Here is a 17539-nt window from a genome sequence, read left to right as displayed (position 1 = left end):
ACTGGTCCGGTTCAGATTCGAACCAAACCAGACCAGTTGGTTCCATGCACACTCCTATCCATAACCTCCCAAGGAAATCCTTGCCACTGTTCAATAGGAACCTTTTTAGGACAGGCCCCCAAGCAGATGAATAGGAGATCCTGGCACCTCCTGCCTGCAAAGCGGGGACTCTACCACTATGCTACAGTCCTGTCCCCCTAAAAACCTAGGGAGCTGCCTCAAACTGAGTCAGACCATTGGTCCGCCTAGCTCAGTATTGCCTACACTGACTGGCAGCATCTCTCCAAGGTTACAAGGAGGAGTGTTTCCCAGCTCCACCTGTAGAAACTGCCAGGGATTGTACCTGGGACCTTCTGCATCTAAAGCAGATGCCTTTCCACTGAGCGATGGCCCCATCCCCTAAGGGGAATATATCACAGCACATGGAGCTCACAGGTAAGCCCATCACACAACCAGGCCCCAATAACGGCAGGACGCATTTAATTGGAGGAACTAGGGCCACTTTATAAATATAATTCACAAGGAACCTGTAGTGAGGAACAGCTAAATAGTGTGTGGGTACCACCCATGTGGGTCAGGCTCATAAGGAGGACCGCCTACCGCACGGTGAAGGACTAGGTGTTGATTCAGCCCAGCACCGAGACTGGACATTGTCACAATCATGAGGCTTTATCCCCGCTGAGGGGAGGCCAGCCTGCCCCGTCACAACCCAGGCCGTCAAACACTGGGTGGTGGGTCCAGCCAGCCTCCGAAGGGGGTCAGATCCCAGCCCAAGGGCTCCAAAACCCGGAAGGGCTGTTCCTACTCGCCTTAATTGATCTTCCAGTCAAACACCAATCCCAAACAACCTACCCCAACCCGCATTCACCTGCAAAGTGACCAAACTTAAACAATGAAAACCTTATCAGGGGAATCAGTGAGAAGCTAGCGAAAAAAGGACACCCCAAGAGCCAATTGGGTGTGACCCCAAAAATTCCTACGTGGCCCCCAAAAGGCAGTCTGATAACCATCACTGAAACAGGGCGGGCGGGCGCCTTGCTCCAGAGCAACTGAGAGGTAGTGAGAGGAACCAGCCACTTATGCAGCTGCTCCCCCACTCTGATTGGCTGGACCCCCATCACGTGCAGGGGTGGAGAAACAAAATGGCGGCCCCTCTGCCTGCCAATGGAGCCAGGTGCACAACTCTGCCCCCCGCTTTACTGCTAGATGCAGTGGTGGGGAGCAGCCGTTCAGACATTATTCTGTATGAGTGTACAGATGTCTGTATACCTGTACATGTGTATGTGTGAATGACTGTAACTGGGTAAAATTAAAAGTGAACCTGGTGACAGGCCCTTCAAATGCCTGGTATGGAGAAAAAATGTACTTCTGTTCCTGCGTTCAGCGTAACTTGTGAATGACGGTACCTGTGTACACTGTACACTCGTTGTACAAGTGTTGAGCGTAACATGTGAATTGGCCTGTAGACATGCATCCAAATGCATCCCAAGGCAGACCCTGCTTAGCAAAGGAGACCTATCTTGGTCACTATCGCAAGAATCTTATGTAAGTTTTTTGTTATAAGTGTTTTAATGTAAACCGTCCTGAGCCTTTTGGAAGGGCAGAATGAATGAATGAATGGATGAATGAATAGAGCAACCTCAAATTTCTCAAAAGAAAGGTGGGATACAAGTGTTTTAAATAAGTAAATAACAGATAAAGCAAGGCAGAGTTCAGACCTTGGTGATTTCTTCAACTGAAATATCTGTGTGCCGTGCCATCTGCCCCACATGGAGAAGAGAAGATTCAAAGTAGTCCAGCCTGCCTGAATGCATTTGTCTTGCATTTATCTTCTCCTCCATCAAGGTGTCTTCAGATTACACCTGCGTGCTTCATAAATTCTTTATTGCTCTAAGCGGCCCCGATGTAAGAACTCCTTAGAAAATGATGTGGGGTTTAGGGATGTGCACAAAAATGCTTTGCCCGGTTTGGTTTGAATTGAATCGATTTCGAGCTGGTTGGCACATCCCTAGCGGGGATCTCTTGGGATTGCTGAGACTTAGAATTATGGGATGTCAGGGCTTGAAGGGACTGTGAAAGTCTTCTTGTCTGACCTCTGCGCAGTGCAGGAATCTTGCCAACATTCCACATCGGGAACGTTGCAAATGGTCCATTGTTGAGATAAGGGACATGGGTGGGGGGGATATGTGGAGGTAATCAGGGGCTTGAGTTAACTAGTTACAACTTAGATTGCTTCTCCTCTGCTCATTGATATAACCTTGGGTAGCCAAATTGCCAAATTGGGTAGCCAGCAATGATGGGTTTCTCACACAAGCACTATCTAGTCATCATCACTTGCATGATTTTCATGATCCTGATACCACTTGGAAAATGGCAAGTTAGCCAATCACTGATGGCTGTGGATGTGGATGTCCCCAATACAGGACTGTTGCAACCCTAGCAGACCCGAGAGCCACAGAGAACTCTGGTAGGGAGGGAGGAGAAAAGGAGCTGAGGCTCACAGACATCACCTTTATTTCATTATTGGTGAAAATAACTTATTTGATCTCAGCCGTAGGTTCTTCCCATTAGCTGAAAATATGGTGTCCTGTGCGCGATAGATCAATCAATCAATCAATCATCTTTATTACGGTTGTAGACCAGCATAAAAGGCAGGGGGTGATTACACAGTACAACGTACAATGCATTACGATACATTAAAAGGCCTAAGGAAACATTAAAAGTAAAGTGTGCCGTCGAGTCGGTGTCGACTCGTGGTGTCCACAGAGCCCTATGGTTATCTCAGGAGGGGGTTACCATTGCCTCCTCCCGCGCAGGGTGAGATTATGCATTTCAGCATCTCCCTGTATCGCTGCTGACCAATATAGATGTACTAGAATAAGAATAGGATGAATATTTATAGACCGCTTTTCAACCAGAGTTCCCAAAGCGGTTGACATAGATATAAATAAACAAACAAGATGGCTCCCTGTCCCCAAAGGGATCACAATCTTAAAAAAGAAAGAAAGAAACAGAAGGTAGATACCAGCAACCGCCACTGGAGAGATGCTGTGCTGGGGTCGGACAGGGTCGGTCACTCTCTCCCTGCTAAATAAAGGGAATCGCCACTTTCAAGAAGTTCCTCTTTGCTCAGTTAGCAGGGGGCAAGAAGACCTCCAAGGTTCCTTCCAAATTGAAAGTTCTCTAATTCCATGTCCTAAGTCTAGAGAAATCTTATCGGTAAAGCAGCAGTGCCCTCCTCTCCACTGAATTGTTGCCTCCCACTCTGAACCTCTAGTGACAATGATGGCTCCAACATGGTATTTATTTTGATCTCAACCTCAACAATGAGGCCTCTACTCAACTGGCAGCGTTTCCACCTCTCCCCTCTTTGGCCAGCGAGGCCCACAATTTTGGGGCTGTCGTGTCGAGCCGGTGGTTTTCCACCTGTTTGGCATGGACTGTGGCATTACAGGTCTCCCTGTAGAAAGAGGGAAATGATATAGCTTAGTCTTAAGGATAATCCATGCATCCAGTTTCAGGAATTAAGGCAAAGATACCCCTGGAAAAAGAAAAGAAACGCCAATAATCTCATCGACTCTTTTGTCCATTGCTGACAGGTCCCCTTCTTTCCTCAACATAATAACACAGAAGTGGGTGTGGTTTGGACTGGGGGTGGGTGGGGAAACTCCAGATCCTTTAAGCTATGTTTGGAGTTTGCCAGACGAAAGTTGATTTGAATTTAGCTTGACAACTGCCTCTCTCTCTCTCTCTTTTATTCCATTTGCCATGAAGACAGAACAAGGATTCTTGTTCTGCCCCTGCGGCTCTGGGCAGATTGAAACAACTGAGCATAGGAACATGGGATGCTGTCATATACTGAGTAGGCCATAGGTCCATCTAGTTCAGTATTGTCTACCCAGGCTGGCAGCGGGTTCTCCAAGGTTGCAGGCAGGAGTCTCTCTCAGTCCTGCCTTGGAGATTCTGCCAGGGAGGGAACTTGGGAACTTTATGCTTTTCCCAGAGCAGCTCCATCCCCTAAGGGGAACATCATACAGTGCTCACATGTAGTCTCCCATTCAATGCAAACCAGGGCAGACCATGTTTAACAAAGGGGACAATTCATGCTTACTACCACAAGACCAGCTCTTATCCCATCAGGGAAAGCTTGAGGAGCTTTTCCGCAATTAAAAAAAATTTTGGTGGGGGGAGGAAGGAAGGATACTTTGGGGAGAGATAAAACATGTCTGTGGAGGGTTCAGTAAAACGAGGGGGAAATGGCATCCCTGACCTTCTGCATGTAAATTGGGCTTGTTCAAATGGCATGTGCTGTGGAAATTTCTCCAAAGTGGAAAACTTTGTGAATTTCAGGATATTTCAGGGTTCCCCCTAGGAGAAACTGAAATTATTTCTGAATTTCAGGGTCCCTCCCAGGGAGAAATTCCTGGTAGCTTTCTCCTACAATTCCTCCATATCCTGGCCCATCCTAAACACATAGAGGAAGAGTGTGGGTGGACTGTCCTTCTCCCCTATCTGGTGTGCCCTGTCCTAATTGCCCTTGGGAGAGATCACCGTGCACCACCTCTAAATGTGCAAACTGAATACTACATCAATGTGGTATTTAATTAGCACATTTAGGGGAGGATCAAATGCACCCCTCTTCTGCACAATTAGGAGGTGGTGCACTGTTGGGGGGGTAGGGTGTGCATGTGCAGACCCCCTCCCCCAAACATTTAGGGATGAGCCAAAGAAAATGTTGTCCAAATTGTCCCACCGTAGTGCAGAACCGGTGTCTTCCAATTTGCATGTAAAGCTCTATCCCATTTGAGTCTGGGGTATATCTATAGCACTGTTTGCTCCTGTATGGTTTCCCCCTCTGTGATGATCAGTGGAGGAACATAGGCAGCTGCCATATACTGAGTCAGACCCTTGGTCCGTCTCGCTCAGTATTGTCTACCCAGACTGGCAACGGCTTCTCCAAGGTTGTAGGCAGGAGTCTCTCTCAGCCCTATCTGGAGATGCTGCCAGGGATAGAATCTGGGACCTTCCCCATGCAAGCAGGCAGGTGCTCTCCCCAGAGCGACCCCATCCCCAAAGGGGGATATCTTAAAGTGCTCACATGTAGTCTCTCTTTCAAATGTACTCAGGGTGGACCCTGCTTAGCAAAGCGGACAATTCATGCTTGCTACCACCAGACCAGCTCTCCTTCCCTCGACATCCCACCGCTCTCTGCATACTGTGGCTATCTGAATTAAGGTTGGTGGGTACATAAGACAGGGCCTCCTCAGCTCAGCTGTAGTGCCCTGGTGCTGGAATTCTCCTGTGGGAAAGCTTTCTAGCCTGATCCCCTCTCGATCCTCAGCAAGACACCCATCCTGATGACCCAAGTCTTCAGTGTTGGGTGACTTGCTTTCCATCGTAAACTGTTGTCTGGTTGTTTCTTTGTAGACTGTCCCCTTTGGGGACAGGGATCTGTCTTATTACTTGGTTATTGTTTTTCTCTGTGTAAACCGCTGTAGGAACTTCAGTTGAATAGTGGGATATAAATATTCACTGTTTGTTTCAGTTGTTGATTCGTGGCCTTTGGTTTTATCTATCTATCTATCTATCTATCTATCTATCTATCTATCTATCTATCTATCTATCTATCTATCTAAGAATTTCCCCCTTCAAAATTTGTATTGAAGGGGGGAATTGACTGGTTGGGGCCATATTATGGATTAACAATGACACATATTTGATTGTTCTTGGAGACCACTTTGGAGGCCTTCTCTGGCTGAAATGTGGCCCGTATAAAATGCCGATGTTAGTTAACGGAGAAGACGTCCTTCCTGCATCGGCTCCGCCCACCTCCGGCCAAGCCCAAGTTGGGACCTCCGTGCCATCTTGGGGGTGCCTTCTCCCCAAAGACCTTCCCATCCCTCTCCCCTCTTTCTTCATCTCTTCCTCCTCCTCCCTTCGCTCCTTAGCCCTCGACAGAGACGCAAACACTCTTATATGAGAGATAGTGGCTTCCATCCAATGAAGTAGCCGCTTAATCACCGACCATCGTGGGAAAAGCACAAGATGAGGCCCGAGAAACAGCCCATTGTCTGGCCGAGATTAAAGGCCCCAAAGCCGTATTGTCTAGCCAGCGGATAAATCTTCCTACTGTCACTCAAACACTGAATTAAATTCCCCTTCATTTCTAAAGGGGCTTATCTGTCCTGAATAGGCTGTTACGCCACAAGCGTAAGGGAACGTTTTAAGTGAGATCCTGTCCTGGGCACCTTCACAAATAAGACTTTTTTTGGGGGGGTGGGGGAGGAACAAACCACGGGCCGATCTGAAATGCCAGCGACACAGGCGGGGCGCTTCATGAATAAGCGGAAGTGTGCGCGTCAGGAGGTTTTGGACCCGGGCAGGGCAACTTCTGGTGGTGGGTATGGCAAGTGAAAGGTGGACGGACTGGCCGTGTTCTTTGGAGCCTCCCCGTGAGGAAAGTAAGCGAGTCAAGTTGGGTACAGGACTAGCAGCGGCAGAAACAGCCACCGTATGGCAGAAGACCTCGCATAGGGTATGCACTTTATGAATTAAAATAGATCAGGGGGTCCCAACAGGGGGTACTAGAGTATCTTGAGTACCCCCACGGCAACCTGACTGTTCATAAGCAGTCTTCTTTAAATGGGCTTACTTAATTTCAGTGGAAGTCACTTCAAAACTTTTATTTCAGTGGAGGAGTGCTGGTCTTGTGGTAGCAAGCATGGCTTGTCCCCTTTGCTAAGCAGGATCTGCCCTGGTTGCATATGGATGGGAGACGACATGTGTGAGCACTGCGAGATATTCCCCTAAGGGGGATGGGGCCATTCTGGGAAGAGCATCGTGGTTCCAAGTTCCCTCCCTGGCAGCATCTCCAAGATAGGGCTGAGAGAGATTCCTGCCTGCAACCTTGGAGAAGCCGCTGCCAGTCTGGGTACACAATACTGAGCTAGATGGACCAATGGTCTGACTCAGTATATGGCAGCTTCCTGTGTTTCTGTATTAACGGGAGTACTCATGGGTGACATAGTCTGCATATAAGCCAGTGTCTGAAGTAGCCTGTCTTATAACTTGTGACATTCGTTATGAGTACAATGGATATTTATATGCTGCTTTTCAATAAAAGTCCTCAAATACATACATACATACTTTCAAATAAATAAATAAATAAGAAAGAAAGACTCCCTGTCCCCAAAAGGCTCACTATCTTAAAAAAAGAAAAAAGAAAGAAAGAAACATAAGATAGACAGCAGCAACAGCCACTAGAGGAATGTTGTGCTGGGGATGGATAGGGCCAGTTGCTCTCCCCCTGCTAAATAAAGAGAATCATGTGTTTAAATGTATTTAAATGTTTGTGTGTGTGTGTGTGTGTGTGTGTGTATGTGCGCACACACAGTTTCCATTGGGTACCTCAGTGAAGGTTTGTGACAGAAGCGGTACACACTTGTTACAAAATGAAATAGATGATAAGGAATTAGGAATGGTTTAAATAGGCTCTAGGGACCTTGGACCAGATCTAGTTGAGTCTCTTCTATTTAGCAGGGGGAGAGCAACTGGCCCTGTCCATCCCCAGCACAGCCTCCCTCCAGTGGCTGTTGCTGGTATCTGCCTTATGTTTCTTTTTCGCTTGCGAGCCCTTTGGGGACAGGGGGCCGTCTTGTTTGCTTGTTTGTTATTATTTACTTGTCTGTGTAAACTGCTTTGAGAACTTTGGTTGAAGAGTGATATGTAAATATTGAGTAATAGTCGTGGTAGACTACCTCCAAACTCAGAGGCACTTAAAATATCCATGCAGGGACTCAGTCATGGTCACAAGGGTTTAGCAATGTGGGGTGTCGGGGAGGGTGCAGTTTAGCTACAATTCTGGAAGACCCTTAGCCGTATTCTGGCACCACCGCGCCAGTGAAGGAGGCACCGCCCACTCTCCCCTAGGCTCCACCCCCTGAGTCTCAGGGCCTTAGGTTCTCCGACTTGGGTCTGCGAATGTTGTGGGAGAAGATGTAACCCCAGCTGCAATGGCCTGTGGCTGATGGGAGCTGTAGTCCCACACAATAAAGTTAAAAATTAAAATTCCACATCTGCTCAGAGTGCTGTTAAGAAAAAAAAAAAGTAGGGCCATGTTTAATTTCCTAAAAGAGAGGGCTTTACTTGGTTAAAGGGAGATGTTCCGACCTTTCCCAGCCTGCATACAAATCCAGAAACTTCTACCCTTGAAACGTCTATTATTAGGAGGCAGGGGAAAGGCCTTCTGCACATGCTCAGAGCCTCATTGCTCACCTTTCTCTGCCACCTTTTGTCGGAAGACCCGTCAAGACTCTGTGTAGACCCCATGAAAGCATAATAAATCTCAGATAGGGGCCCTTATCCGGATCAAGACGATTGCAAAAATATTTATATTTATATTTTATTTATTTATCTATCACACTTGTATGCCTCCCCAAGTGCGCGTCTCTGGTCTCTGATCATTATATCACAATGATATAAAACAGTTGAAAACACATATAAATTAATGTATTTAAATTAAAATGAAAATTTAATTAAATACTGTTTTAATTGTTTTAATTGCGTTTGAATCATTTTAACTTTTTAGTTTTAATTGTTGAAATGTTTTAATCTTTTATTGGCTGGTTTTTTGTTTGTTTTGTTCTGTAAACCGCCCAGAAAACTTGCGTTTTGGGAGGTATAGAAATTAATCAATTACATAAATAAATAAATAAATACATAAATACCACATGAAAGCAAATAAAAACCGACAATTTAAAAATCAATCACAGAACTAAAACCTATAAATGATCAGAAAGCTGGAAACGCCTGAGTAAAAAGATGAGTTTTAAAATATATATATATATATATATATATATATATATATATATATATATAAAAATAAAAATAAATAAATGCGGGGGGGGGGGACGGAGGAAGCAGTACCACCAACACAGCTGTATTTTGGTAACAGGATATTCCAAATAATAATAAAATATTATTTTAAAGGGTGGCAGGGGGCAGGGTTGAGTAACCAGGGAAAGGCCCTTTGAACATGCTCAGAGGTTTGATTATTTTTTTAAAAAAACAACAACAATAAAGCTACGAAGCGCACCCAGAGTTTTCAGAACAGAAGCGGCCACAGGTGGAGGTAACGATGGTGAGGCCTCTGTGAGGAGGGCGGGGCTCTTTCCAGCTGGGGGAATTGGCAGCAGGTGGAAGTAACGATGGGGAATCTGCAGCTTGCTGGCTTTTCTTTGCCTCCATGTTGTTCCTTGCAAAAGAGAGCAAATGTGGCAGAAGGCACCTGAGGCAGGTACAGGTGGGGTGTGTGTGTGTGTGTGTATATATATATATATATATGCTTACTAAATAAACAAGCAGCTGTAACCTAAATATCAAATAGACCCTCTTCCAGCCTGGCCCACCACCCCAAGGAGGAAGGAGAATGAGTTGTGGGGAAACCGTCTCCTGTTTGTGAAATTCCTCTTTGCGTTTCTCCTCATGAGCAGCCCTGAATGTCCTCCTTGCATTTGAGTTGAACCCCAAATGTCTTCTTTGCATTTGGGTTCCTCCTCAAGAGGAAGCCCAAAACCTGCCTTATTAATACTGAATTTCTCCTCAGGAGCAACTCCGAATTTCCTTTTTCTGTTTGAGTTGAACCTCGCATCTCTTGAATCTTTCCTCAGGGGCAACCCTAAATTTCCTCATTTGAGTTTCTCCTCAGGAAAAAAAACACCCTGAAATACTGCTTCCCTTCTGAATTTCTCTTCAGGAGTGAAACTCTGAAATTCACTTCTGCGTTTCATTCTGGAGACATTTAAGCTCCAGTCTTAGCTACATAACCAACAGCCTCCTCCATAATTTATTCATTGATTTATTTAAAATATGTCTATGCTGCCCAAAACTTGTGTCTCTGGGAGGTTTACAATTTAAAATAATGATAATTATTGAGGAGAAATGCTAAGTGAGCAAAGAGGCACCTTGCAAACTTTATGAGAAGCACCTTTATAAAAGTGGCGATTCTCTTTATATTTAGCAGGGGGAGAGCAACTGGCCCTCTCCGTCCCCAGCACAGCATTCCTCCAGTGGCTGTTGTTGGGGTCACTCATGTTTCTTTTTTTTATTGTGAGCCCTTTGGGGACAGGGAGCCATTTTATTTATTTATATCTATGTAAACCGCTTTGGGAACTTGGTTTAAAAGTGGTATATAAATACCCGCCTTATTTGTATTCATAATATAATTATTAAATAGTGTATATACAATATAATAATAATGCAAGAGATTTTTTTTTGCTGCTTATGTCATTGGCTCCTCATCATTAAAATGAACTCTTGGGTGATGGTCTGGACATGAGGGAAAGCAAGCGTCTTGAAAGTATTAAGCTTTTAAAATCTTGTTTAAAGCCATTTTGTTGTTGTTGCTCCCATTTATTTTTATTATTATTATCTCAGAATATTTTAGGAAGAATGCTTTTCAATGAGGTTCTCAAAGCGGTTTATAATTTTTTAAAAAATTAATCAATCAGCCTTTATTATGGTCAGAGACCAGCAGAAAATTATACAAGTTAAAATTTGTCTGTTGAAAGTATCGGAGAAAATAAATAAATAAGATGCTTCCCTGTCCCCAAGGAGATTACAATCTAAAAAAAGAAACATAAGGTATACCCCAGCAGCAGCCACTGGAGGAATGCTGCATAGGGGTTGGATAGGGCCAGTTGCTCCCCTCCTGCTAAACATAAAAGGATCACCACTCTTAAAGGTGCCTCTTTTCCAACATTGCACTAAATGTTTGTCTTGTGTGTGCTGTGCTGTGCAAAACCTAGAATTCTGCTGGCATACCACAAGTGTGCAGTCCCCACCAGAGAAATACAGCAGGGATGTAGGCCAAGTAAGGGTAAATACTACAGATATTACACATTTTCTATCTGCAGGGATCAGAGTTCCCTCTGTATTAGTTCCCTCCCTGGCAGCATCGCCAAGATAGTGCTGGGAGAGACTCCTGCCTGCAACCTTGGAGAAGCTGCAGTATTCCAGTATTAGAGGGAATGTCCTGAAGGAAAATGGAACCTAGGAAGCTGCCATATACTGAGTCAGACCCTTGGTCTATCTAGCGCAGTATTGTCTTCACAGATTGGCAGCAGCTTCTCCAAGGTTGCAGGCAGGAATCTCTCTCAGCCCTATCTTGGAGAAGCCAGGGAGGGAACTTGGAACCTTCTGATGCTCTTCCCACTGCTTCATCCCCTGAGGGGAATATCTTCCAGTGCTCACACTTCTATTCATATGGAACCAGGGTGGACCCTGCTTAGCTAAGGGGACAAGTCATGCTTGCTACCAGAAGACCAGCTCTCCTCAAAATGCTGTGGACAGTTTGGGGATTCAGAAATCTAAGTAATAGCTGCTGCTTAATTTTAGCTTGAGCCTGTGGCCAATATTCTTCTGTGTTGTGTAATTTTGTGTTTATGGGATTTTATTTATTTATTTATTCATTCATTCATTCGATTTCAATACCACCCTTCCAACAATGGCTCAGGGCGGTTTACACAGAGAAATAATCAATAAATAAGATGGATCCCCGTCCCCAAAGGGCTCACAATCTAAAAAGAAACACAAGACAGACACAAGCAAGAGTCACTGGAGGTCCCGTGCTGGGGGTGGAGAGGGCCAGTTACTCTCCCCCTGCTAAATAAAGAGAATCACCACATTAAAAGGTGCCTCTTTGCCAAGTTAGCAGGGTTTTGCTATGGTCTTCTAACACATGCGGATAAAATCTATCTGTATTAATGCCAGGTAGACGCAGCATTTCCGCTGCGTTTTTGAGACGGCAGGGTGTTTCCCGTCTATTGTTCTGGTGTAACTGTTTACAACCACCCCGCAGAGTAGGAAAGGATCACTATTTTTTCTTGTGATTATTATCCCCATATTGCAGCTGAGGAGCTGAGGCTGTGAGGGAAGCGCTTGCAGAAGTCCACCGGGTGAGTTCATGGCAGAAGTCAGGGCTTTTAAAAAGGAAAATTCAGAACTGCACGAGGGTCTGTGAGTATAATCTGCACATGTAGCTCGCACTGCTACCACACACACACACCCGTGCATTTTCTTTTCTTTTTCTGCACATGCACACGTGGTTGCTTTGGAGTTGCATTCTGTGATAGTCAGAGCCCTACATAAGGTGGGATGAAATCCTCAGAACTGAACCTTTGACAGAACTGTTGCGGAAGAGTGTTGTATTCATTGGGGAAGACTCTGTGGGGAGTAGCTGTGATGTCTGTGGGAAGCGTCTTTGCTGGGGTGGGGGGAGAAATAGCCACACTTGACCAGGGTCTGGGTTCGAGAGGAGGCTGGGCTTCGCAACTGACTCTTCTCATGGTTATCAGTCACTTTTTACATCATCTACCACAGGCCTGCTCAACTTCGGCCCTCCTGCAGATGTTGGCCTACAACTCCCATAATCCCTAGCTATTGGCCGTTGTGGCTGGGGATGATGGGAGTTGTAGTCCAAAAACATTCGGGGGGGGGGCAAAGTTGAGCAGACCTGATCTAACCTACTGAGACTATGGCATGACTTGAATTTTCGAAGCATAGAAATGTTGTTTTAGAACAAAACTAGTTGCGTATTAAAAGAGTGCTGACGTATGTCCTCTGGGCTCTTTGGGGAAAGGTTGTTGTCTTCCAGCCTAGTCTACCTCACAGGGCTGTTGTGAGAAGGCCAAATTTTGCATAAGCAAACTCAGAAGAGGGGACTCCCTGAGTGGCAACTCCGTCTCTTGGCTAGTATAATATACCATGTAGGCATAAGATGTGCGCTACATTCATCTTATATAGGAAGCTGCCTGCTACCACACCAGACCATATTGATTATTTCTATGTAAAAACCACTTTGGGAACTTCTGTTGAAAAGCGGTATATAAATACTAGTAGTAGTAGAAAAAGATAATCAGGGCGGGGGATTCAAACTGGAAAATATTTTTCCAAGTCCAGTGATAGCTCTTAATCTAGGTTCAAAGGCAACGCAAAATCCACCCATCCAATCTCATTTGCATCTTTCCCTTCAAGGGGAACAATGAACATTAAACTTTAAGGAGCTTGAGGCAGGAAGCCCGGAGTCATCCCATCTGATCCTCACAACAGCCCTGTGGGGTAGGCTAGACTGAAAGACAGTGACTGACATACCAAGTTACTCGCTACTACTAACCAGGGGTTACTCCAAAGGACTACTCAATTTCAGGAGGACTCCTCTGAAGTAATTTAGTCAGTGGCTTTTATCCCAAAGGCTGTGTGGAGGTCTTCACGGCTGAACCTGGGTCTCCCCAGCCCAAGGTCCACTCGAAGCTGGAAGAAGCAGGAAGATCAAAGCATTGCAAAGATTCAGCCATGTTCCATCGTTGACTAAGTGGTGGAGGGATTTCTCCACGTACGCTTCTGCAATTCCCTTTTGGAATTAAAGACCTGGATTTTTAAGTGGGTTTGAGTGGCATCAAATGTCAAAGGATTCGACATATGGTGGCATTTCCCTGTTTACCATAAGGAGGCCTCTCTTTATTTACAGCTTTTGCCAAATGCCAATGTACAGAGGGAGTTGTTTGGGAAAGGAAACCGCCCGAGGAATTAGCATTCGGAAACCCGCTAATTATACTTTTCCTTGGGGTTTAGCATAATGGATTATGAGGACACTGCTTTTAGGATTTGGTACCTTTTTAGGGAGAGAGAAACAGATTTTCTGCATCCCGTAGGAGGGATCCCCTTTTCGCTAGGGTTTAAGAAGCTCCCTTTCAAATCTCTGGCTGTGCAAATACCTCTGCTCTCTCCTTTTAGCCACTCAGACCATTGCTTTAACCAGTCGGCTTACATCTGCTTACTGGCTTAATTTAATTAGCTGAAAATAGAGTGAAAGACCAGGCAGGAAAACAATAGCCCGTAAAAGAATACCTTGGGGTCTCCCCTCCCATCTTTTCATTCTCCTACTGAATTTGGAGGTATTTCTTGAAAACTGGCTAGGAAGAAGGCATTTTCTCATTGTTCTTTAAGGGCAAGGGATGCTTAGTGTTTGTTTTATTTGTTTGCTTGCTTGCCTTTTGCAGCAGAGAGGAATGAAATATGAATCCACTGGAGAATATAAGTTGCCGATAAATCAAATTTAGGTGATAGCAGCACCAGCTGTGGGGAGTAATGAATTATTCAAATCTAGAATTATAATAAATAAATAAATTTGTAACATTGTTAGTTACTCTGAGCAGGATAATTAAGTCTGCAGATGTAGGCGAACCATGTATGTTTTTGTATAAACCTGACTATTCGCCACAGGCTTGCGATGATCTTTTTCGGAACTGCGCAGCCGCGCCACGCAGTTCACACCAGCTGCTGGGCAGAGAGGACATGCGCAGTGGTCGCTAGCTTCCCCATCGTGGGGAGGAGGAGGTTGGCTACTCGGCTTGCTGCCCCCCCCCCCAGCCTTGAGACGTCTTGCTGTTCTGGGTGCCTAAATAACCTAGGTGCGCCCCCGACTATTCGTAATGGATCGAGCCAATGGAATTGGGGTAGTGGCTAGACTACCCCATTGCTGGCTACAAAGGTATAGCAATGGTTCTGCTCCCCTGGGTTGTCAAAGCATGGATGGGACAGGCTTCTCTCTGGCGGAGAGCTGGTCTTGTGGTCGCAAGCATGACTTGTCCCCTTAGCTAAGCAGGGGTCCGCCCTGTTTGCATATGAATGGGAGACTAGAAGTGTGAGCACTGGAAAATATTCCCCCCCATTATGGGATGGAGCCGCTCTGGGAAGAGCAGAAGGCTTCAACTTCCCTCCCTGGCAGCATCTCCAAGATCGGGCTGAGCCTGAGAGAGATTCCTGCCTGCAACCCTGGAGAAGCCGCTCCCAGTCTGTGAAGACAATACTGAGCTAGATAGACCAATGGTCTGACTCAGTATATAGCAGCTTCCTATCTTCCTATGTTCTATGTTCCTATCTATATCTGGCCTGCTTAACTTCGGCCCTCCTGCAGACGTTGGCCGGGAGTTGTAGTCCAACACCTGCAGGAGGGCCGAAGGTGAGCAGGCCAGCTATAGATGGATAGCAAGGGAGAGAAAGAGGAAAGCAGGCTGTCACGCAGCAAATGCTGCCAGAAAAGGACACGGGAAAGCTCGCTCGGGGCTCTCTGTAGTGTGGATGGCGGGGAGGGGGAGGGGTTCTCTCAGGGGCTGCCGGGTGGGGCTGACTCCACTCCTGGTCAGACCCTTGGTCCATCTAGCTCAGCATTGTCTTCACAGACTGGCAGCGGCTTTTCCAACGTTGCAGGCAGGAGTCTCTCCCAGCCCTTTTTTGGAGATGCTGCCAGGGAGGGAATCTGAAACCTTCCGCATGCAAAGAGGCACATGTTCTTCCCAGAGCAGCCCCATCCCCAAAGGGGAATATCTTAAAGTGCTCACATGTAGTCTCTCTTTCAAATGCAACCAGGGAGGGGCCCTGCTTAGCAAAGGGGACAGTTCATGCTTGCTACTACAAGATTAGCTCTCCACTGTTAGATTCCTGGTCCCCAACCTGTGGTCTGTGGACCACTGGTGGCCCCTGAGAGTACTGCATGTCATCCAAGGGGGAGGGAAATGATAACGTCTTCATAATATAATCTTGTGTGTACCTCTTATGCATCATATTTTATATTACATTACTGTTCACGAAGTAATTCCCTTCACAAGCATCCTTGTGTAATATAACCTTCTCTGAATTTAAATAGTGTACTGTGACTAGTGCAGTGAGCTTAATACATTAGAAATAGCTGCGCTTTTAATACCCCTTGAGATCTTTGACTTCTGCCAGCCATAGGCTATGTTAGAAGTGTTTTAAATGACTTGCTTACGTGGTGGTCTGCAAAAGCTTTCGATGATGATGTACTGGTCCCCATAAAGGAAGAGGTTGGGATTGGGAACCACTGGGCTAGATGATATATTTTCCGATTTAAGCTTGCAACTTAAAGTCATACGTTTGATCCAGAGGGGACTTCTTCTACCTTGTGGAAGCTAAGCAGGCACAGCTATGATTAGCCATGACCCATGTGGATGGGTGCCCACATGCCCCCCCCCATACACACTATCTTAGAATCCCATATAAGTTGCTTCGAATTACATGCTGGAAGGAAACTGGGACAGAAATGTAATAACTTCTGCATTCTGCCTCTGAATCCCAATCCTTATGCAGGACTAATGAAGCATGTGGCTGTGTCCCATTCCTACTTTCTAGCTTTTCTGTGTGGCTAAGCCTGGATCAGGGCCACAACATGGGAACATAAGAGCAGCCCTGCTGGATCAGGCCCAAGGAGGTCTATCTCGTCCAGCATCCTGTTTCCCACAATGGCCCACCAGATGCCTCTGAGAACCCCACAGGCAAGAGATGAAGGCATGTCCTCTCTCCTGCTGTTGCTCCCCTGCAACTGGGATTGAGAGGCATCCTGCCTCTGAGGCTGGAGGTGGCCTATAGCCACCAGACTAGTAGCCATGGATAGACCTGCCCTCCATGAATTGGTCTAAGCCCCATTTAAAGCCACCCAGGCTTGTGGCCATCACCACATCCCACAGCAGAGAATTCCATAGATTCATGATGTGCTGTGTGGAAAAGTACTTGCTTTTGTCAGTCCTACATTTCTTGGCCATGACCCCTGGTTCTTGTGTTATGAGAGAGGGAGAAAGAGTTCTCTCTCTCAACTTTCTCCATGTCATGCATGATTTTATAGACCTCTATCACATCTCCCCACAGTCATCTTTTTTCTAAACTAAAAAACCCCGGGTGTTGTAGCCTTGCCTTGTAAGAAAAGTGCTTGTAAGGGAAGTGAATTCAAGGAAATAACCTGAATTTATATTGGACCAGAAAACTTCTTGCTTCTGGCTTGAAAGAATAGAGTTGTTCCTTTCCCTTCAGGTTAAATACGGAGTTGTTCAGCAAAACTGGCTCTCGGGTTAATAATTTTGAAACCTCTTGAAAGAGGAACAGGAAAGCACCTCTTTTTTTTTTTTTAAGGGGGGGGAAACCCTTCATGCCATGCTACTTTTAAAGTCAATTTTATTTAAAAATCAAATAACAAGCAAACAAACTAGCAAGCCCACAGGACGTTTCTGTCCTGCGGCTTAATGGCAAAAGAGTCTTTATACATCAAAATGCAGCAGTTTTCAATAACAAAGGATGAAATTCACCAAACAAATTGCCTCTCTCCTCATAAGTCATGCACTCATATGCCAGAGGGAAAGATGTGTTGATAACATTAAAATCATTTGGTCCTCAATGAATTGTTAATTCCCACAGAGTCTCTGGCCCGCTGGGTCTGTAGTGAACAGCACGGTGCAAGGCACAAAGCATTTTGTGATTGGTTCATTTCTCTGTTTGTTCTCTCTCTCTTTTTTTAAAAGAAAGGATAACAACCAAATGCCACTGTCAAATTTTGGTAGGCAGTTTCAAGAAAGGCGAGAAAATTATGCAGGGGTGATTTAATGAACATCTTTAAAAAGCTGTAACATCCCTCGGCGAAGTTGGGTGGGGGCGGGCTGGTGATGTCTAAATTGCATGCGGGGAAAGGTGTCAG

At 45.6% G+C, this 17539-nt stretch overlaps 1 protein-coding gene across 1 annotated transcript in view; it reads left to right on the top strand.

The window, feature by feature from the left end:
- Positions 1-17539, top strand: part of PRDM16 (PR/SET domain 16) — a 516952-nt gene that overhangs the window by 55991 nt on the left and 443422 nt on the right. The window lies entirely within an intron of this gene.

The sequence above is a fragment of the Hemicordylus capensis genome, chromosome 16 (genome assembly GCF_027244095.1).
Source record: "Hemicordylus capensis ecotype Gifberg chromosome 16, rHemCap1.1.pri, whole genome shotgun sequence".
In the NCBI taxonomy this organism is placed as follows: domain Eukaryota; kingdom Metazoa; phylum Chordata; class Lepidosauria; order Squamata; family Cordylidae; genus Hemicordylus; species Hemicordylus capensis.
This window is presented reverse-complemented; position numbering and strand designations above follow the sequence as displayed.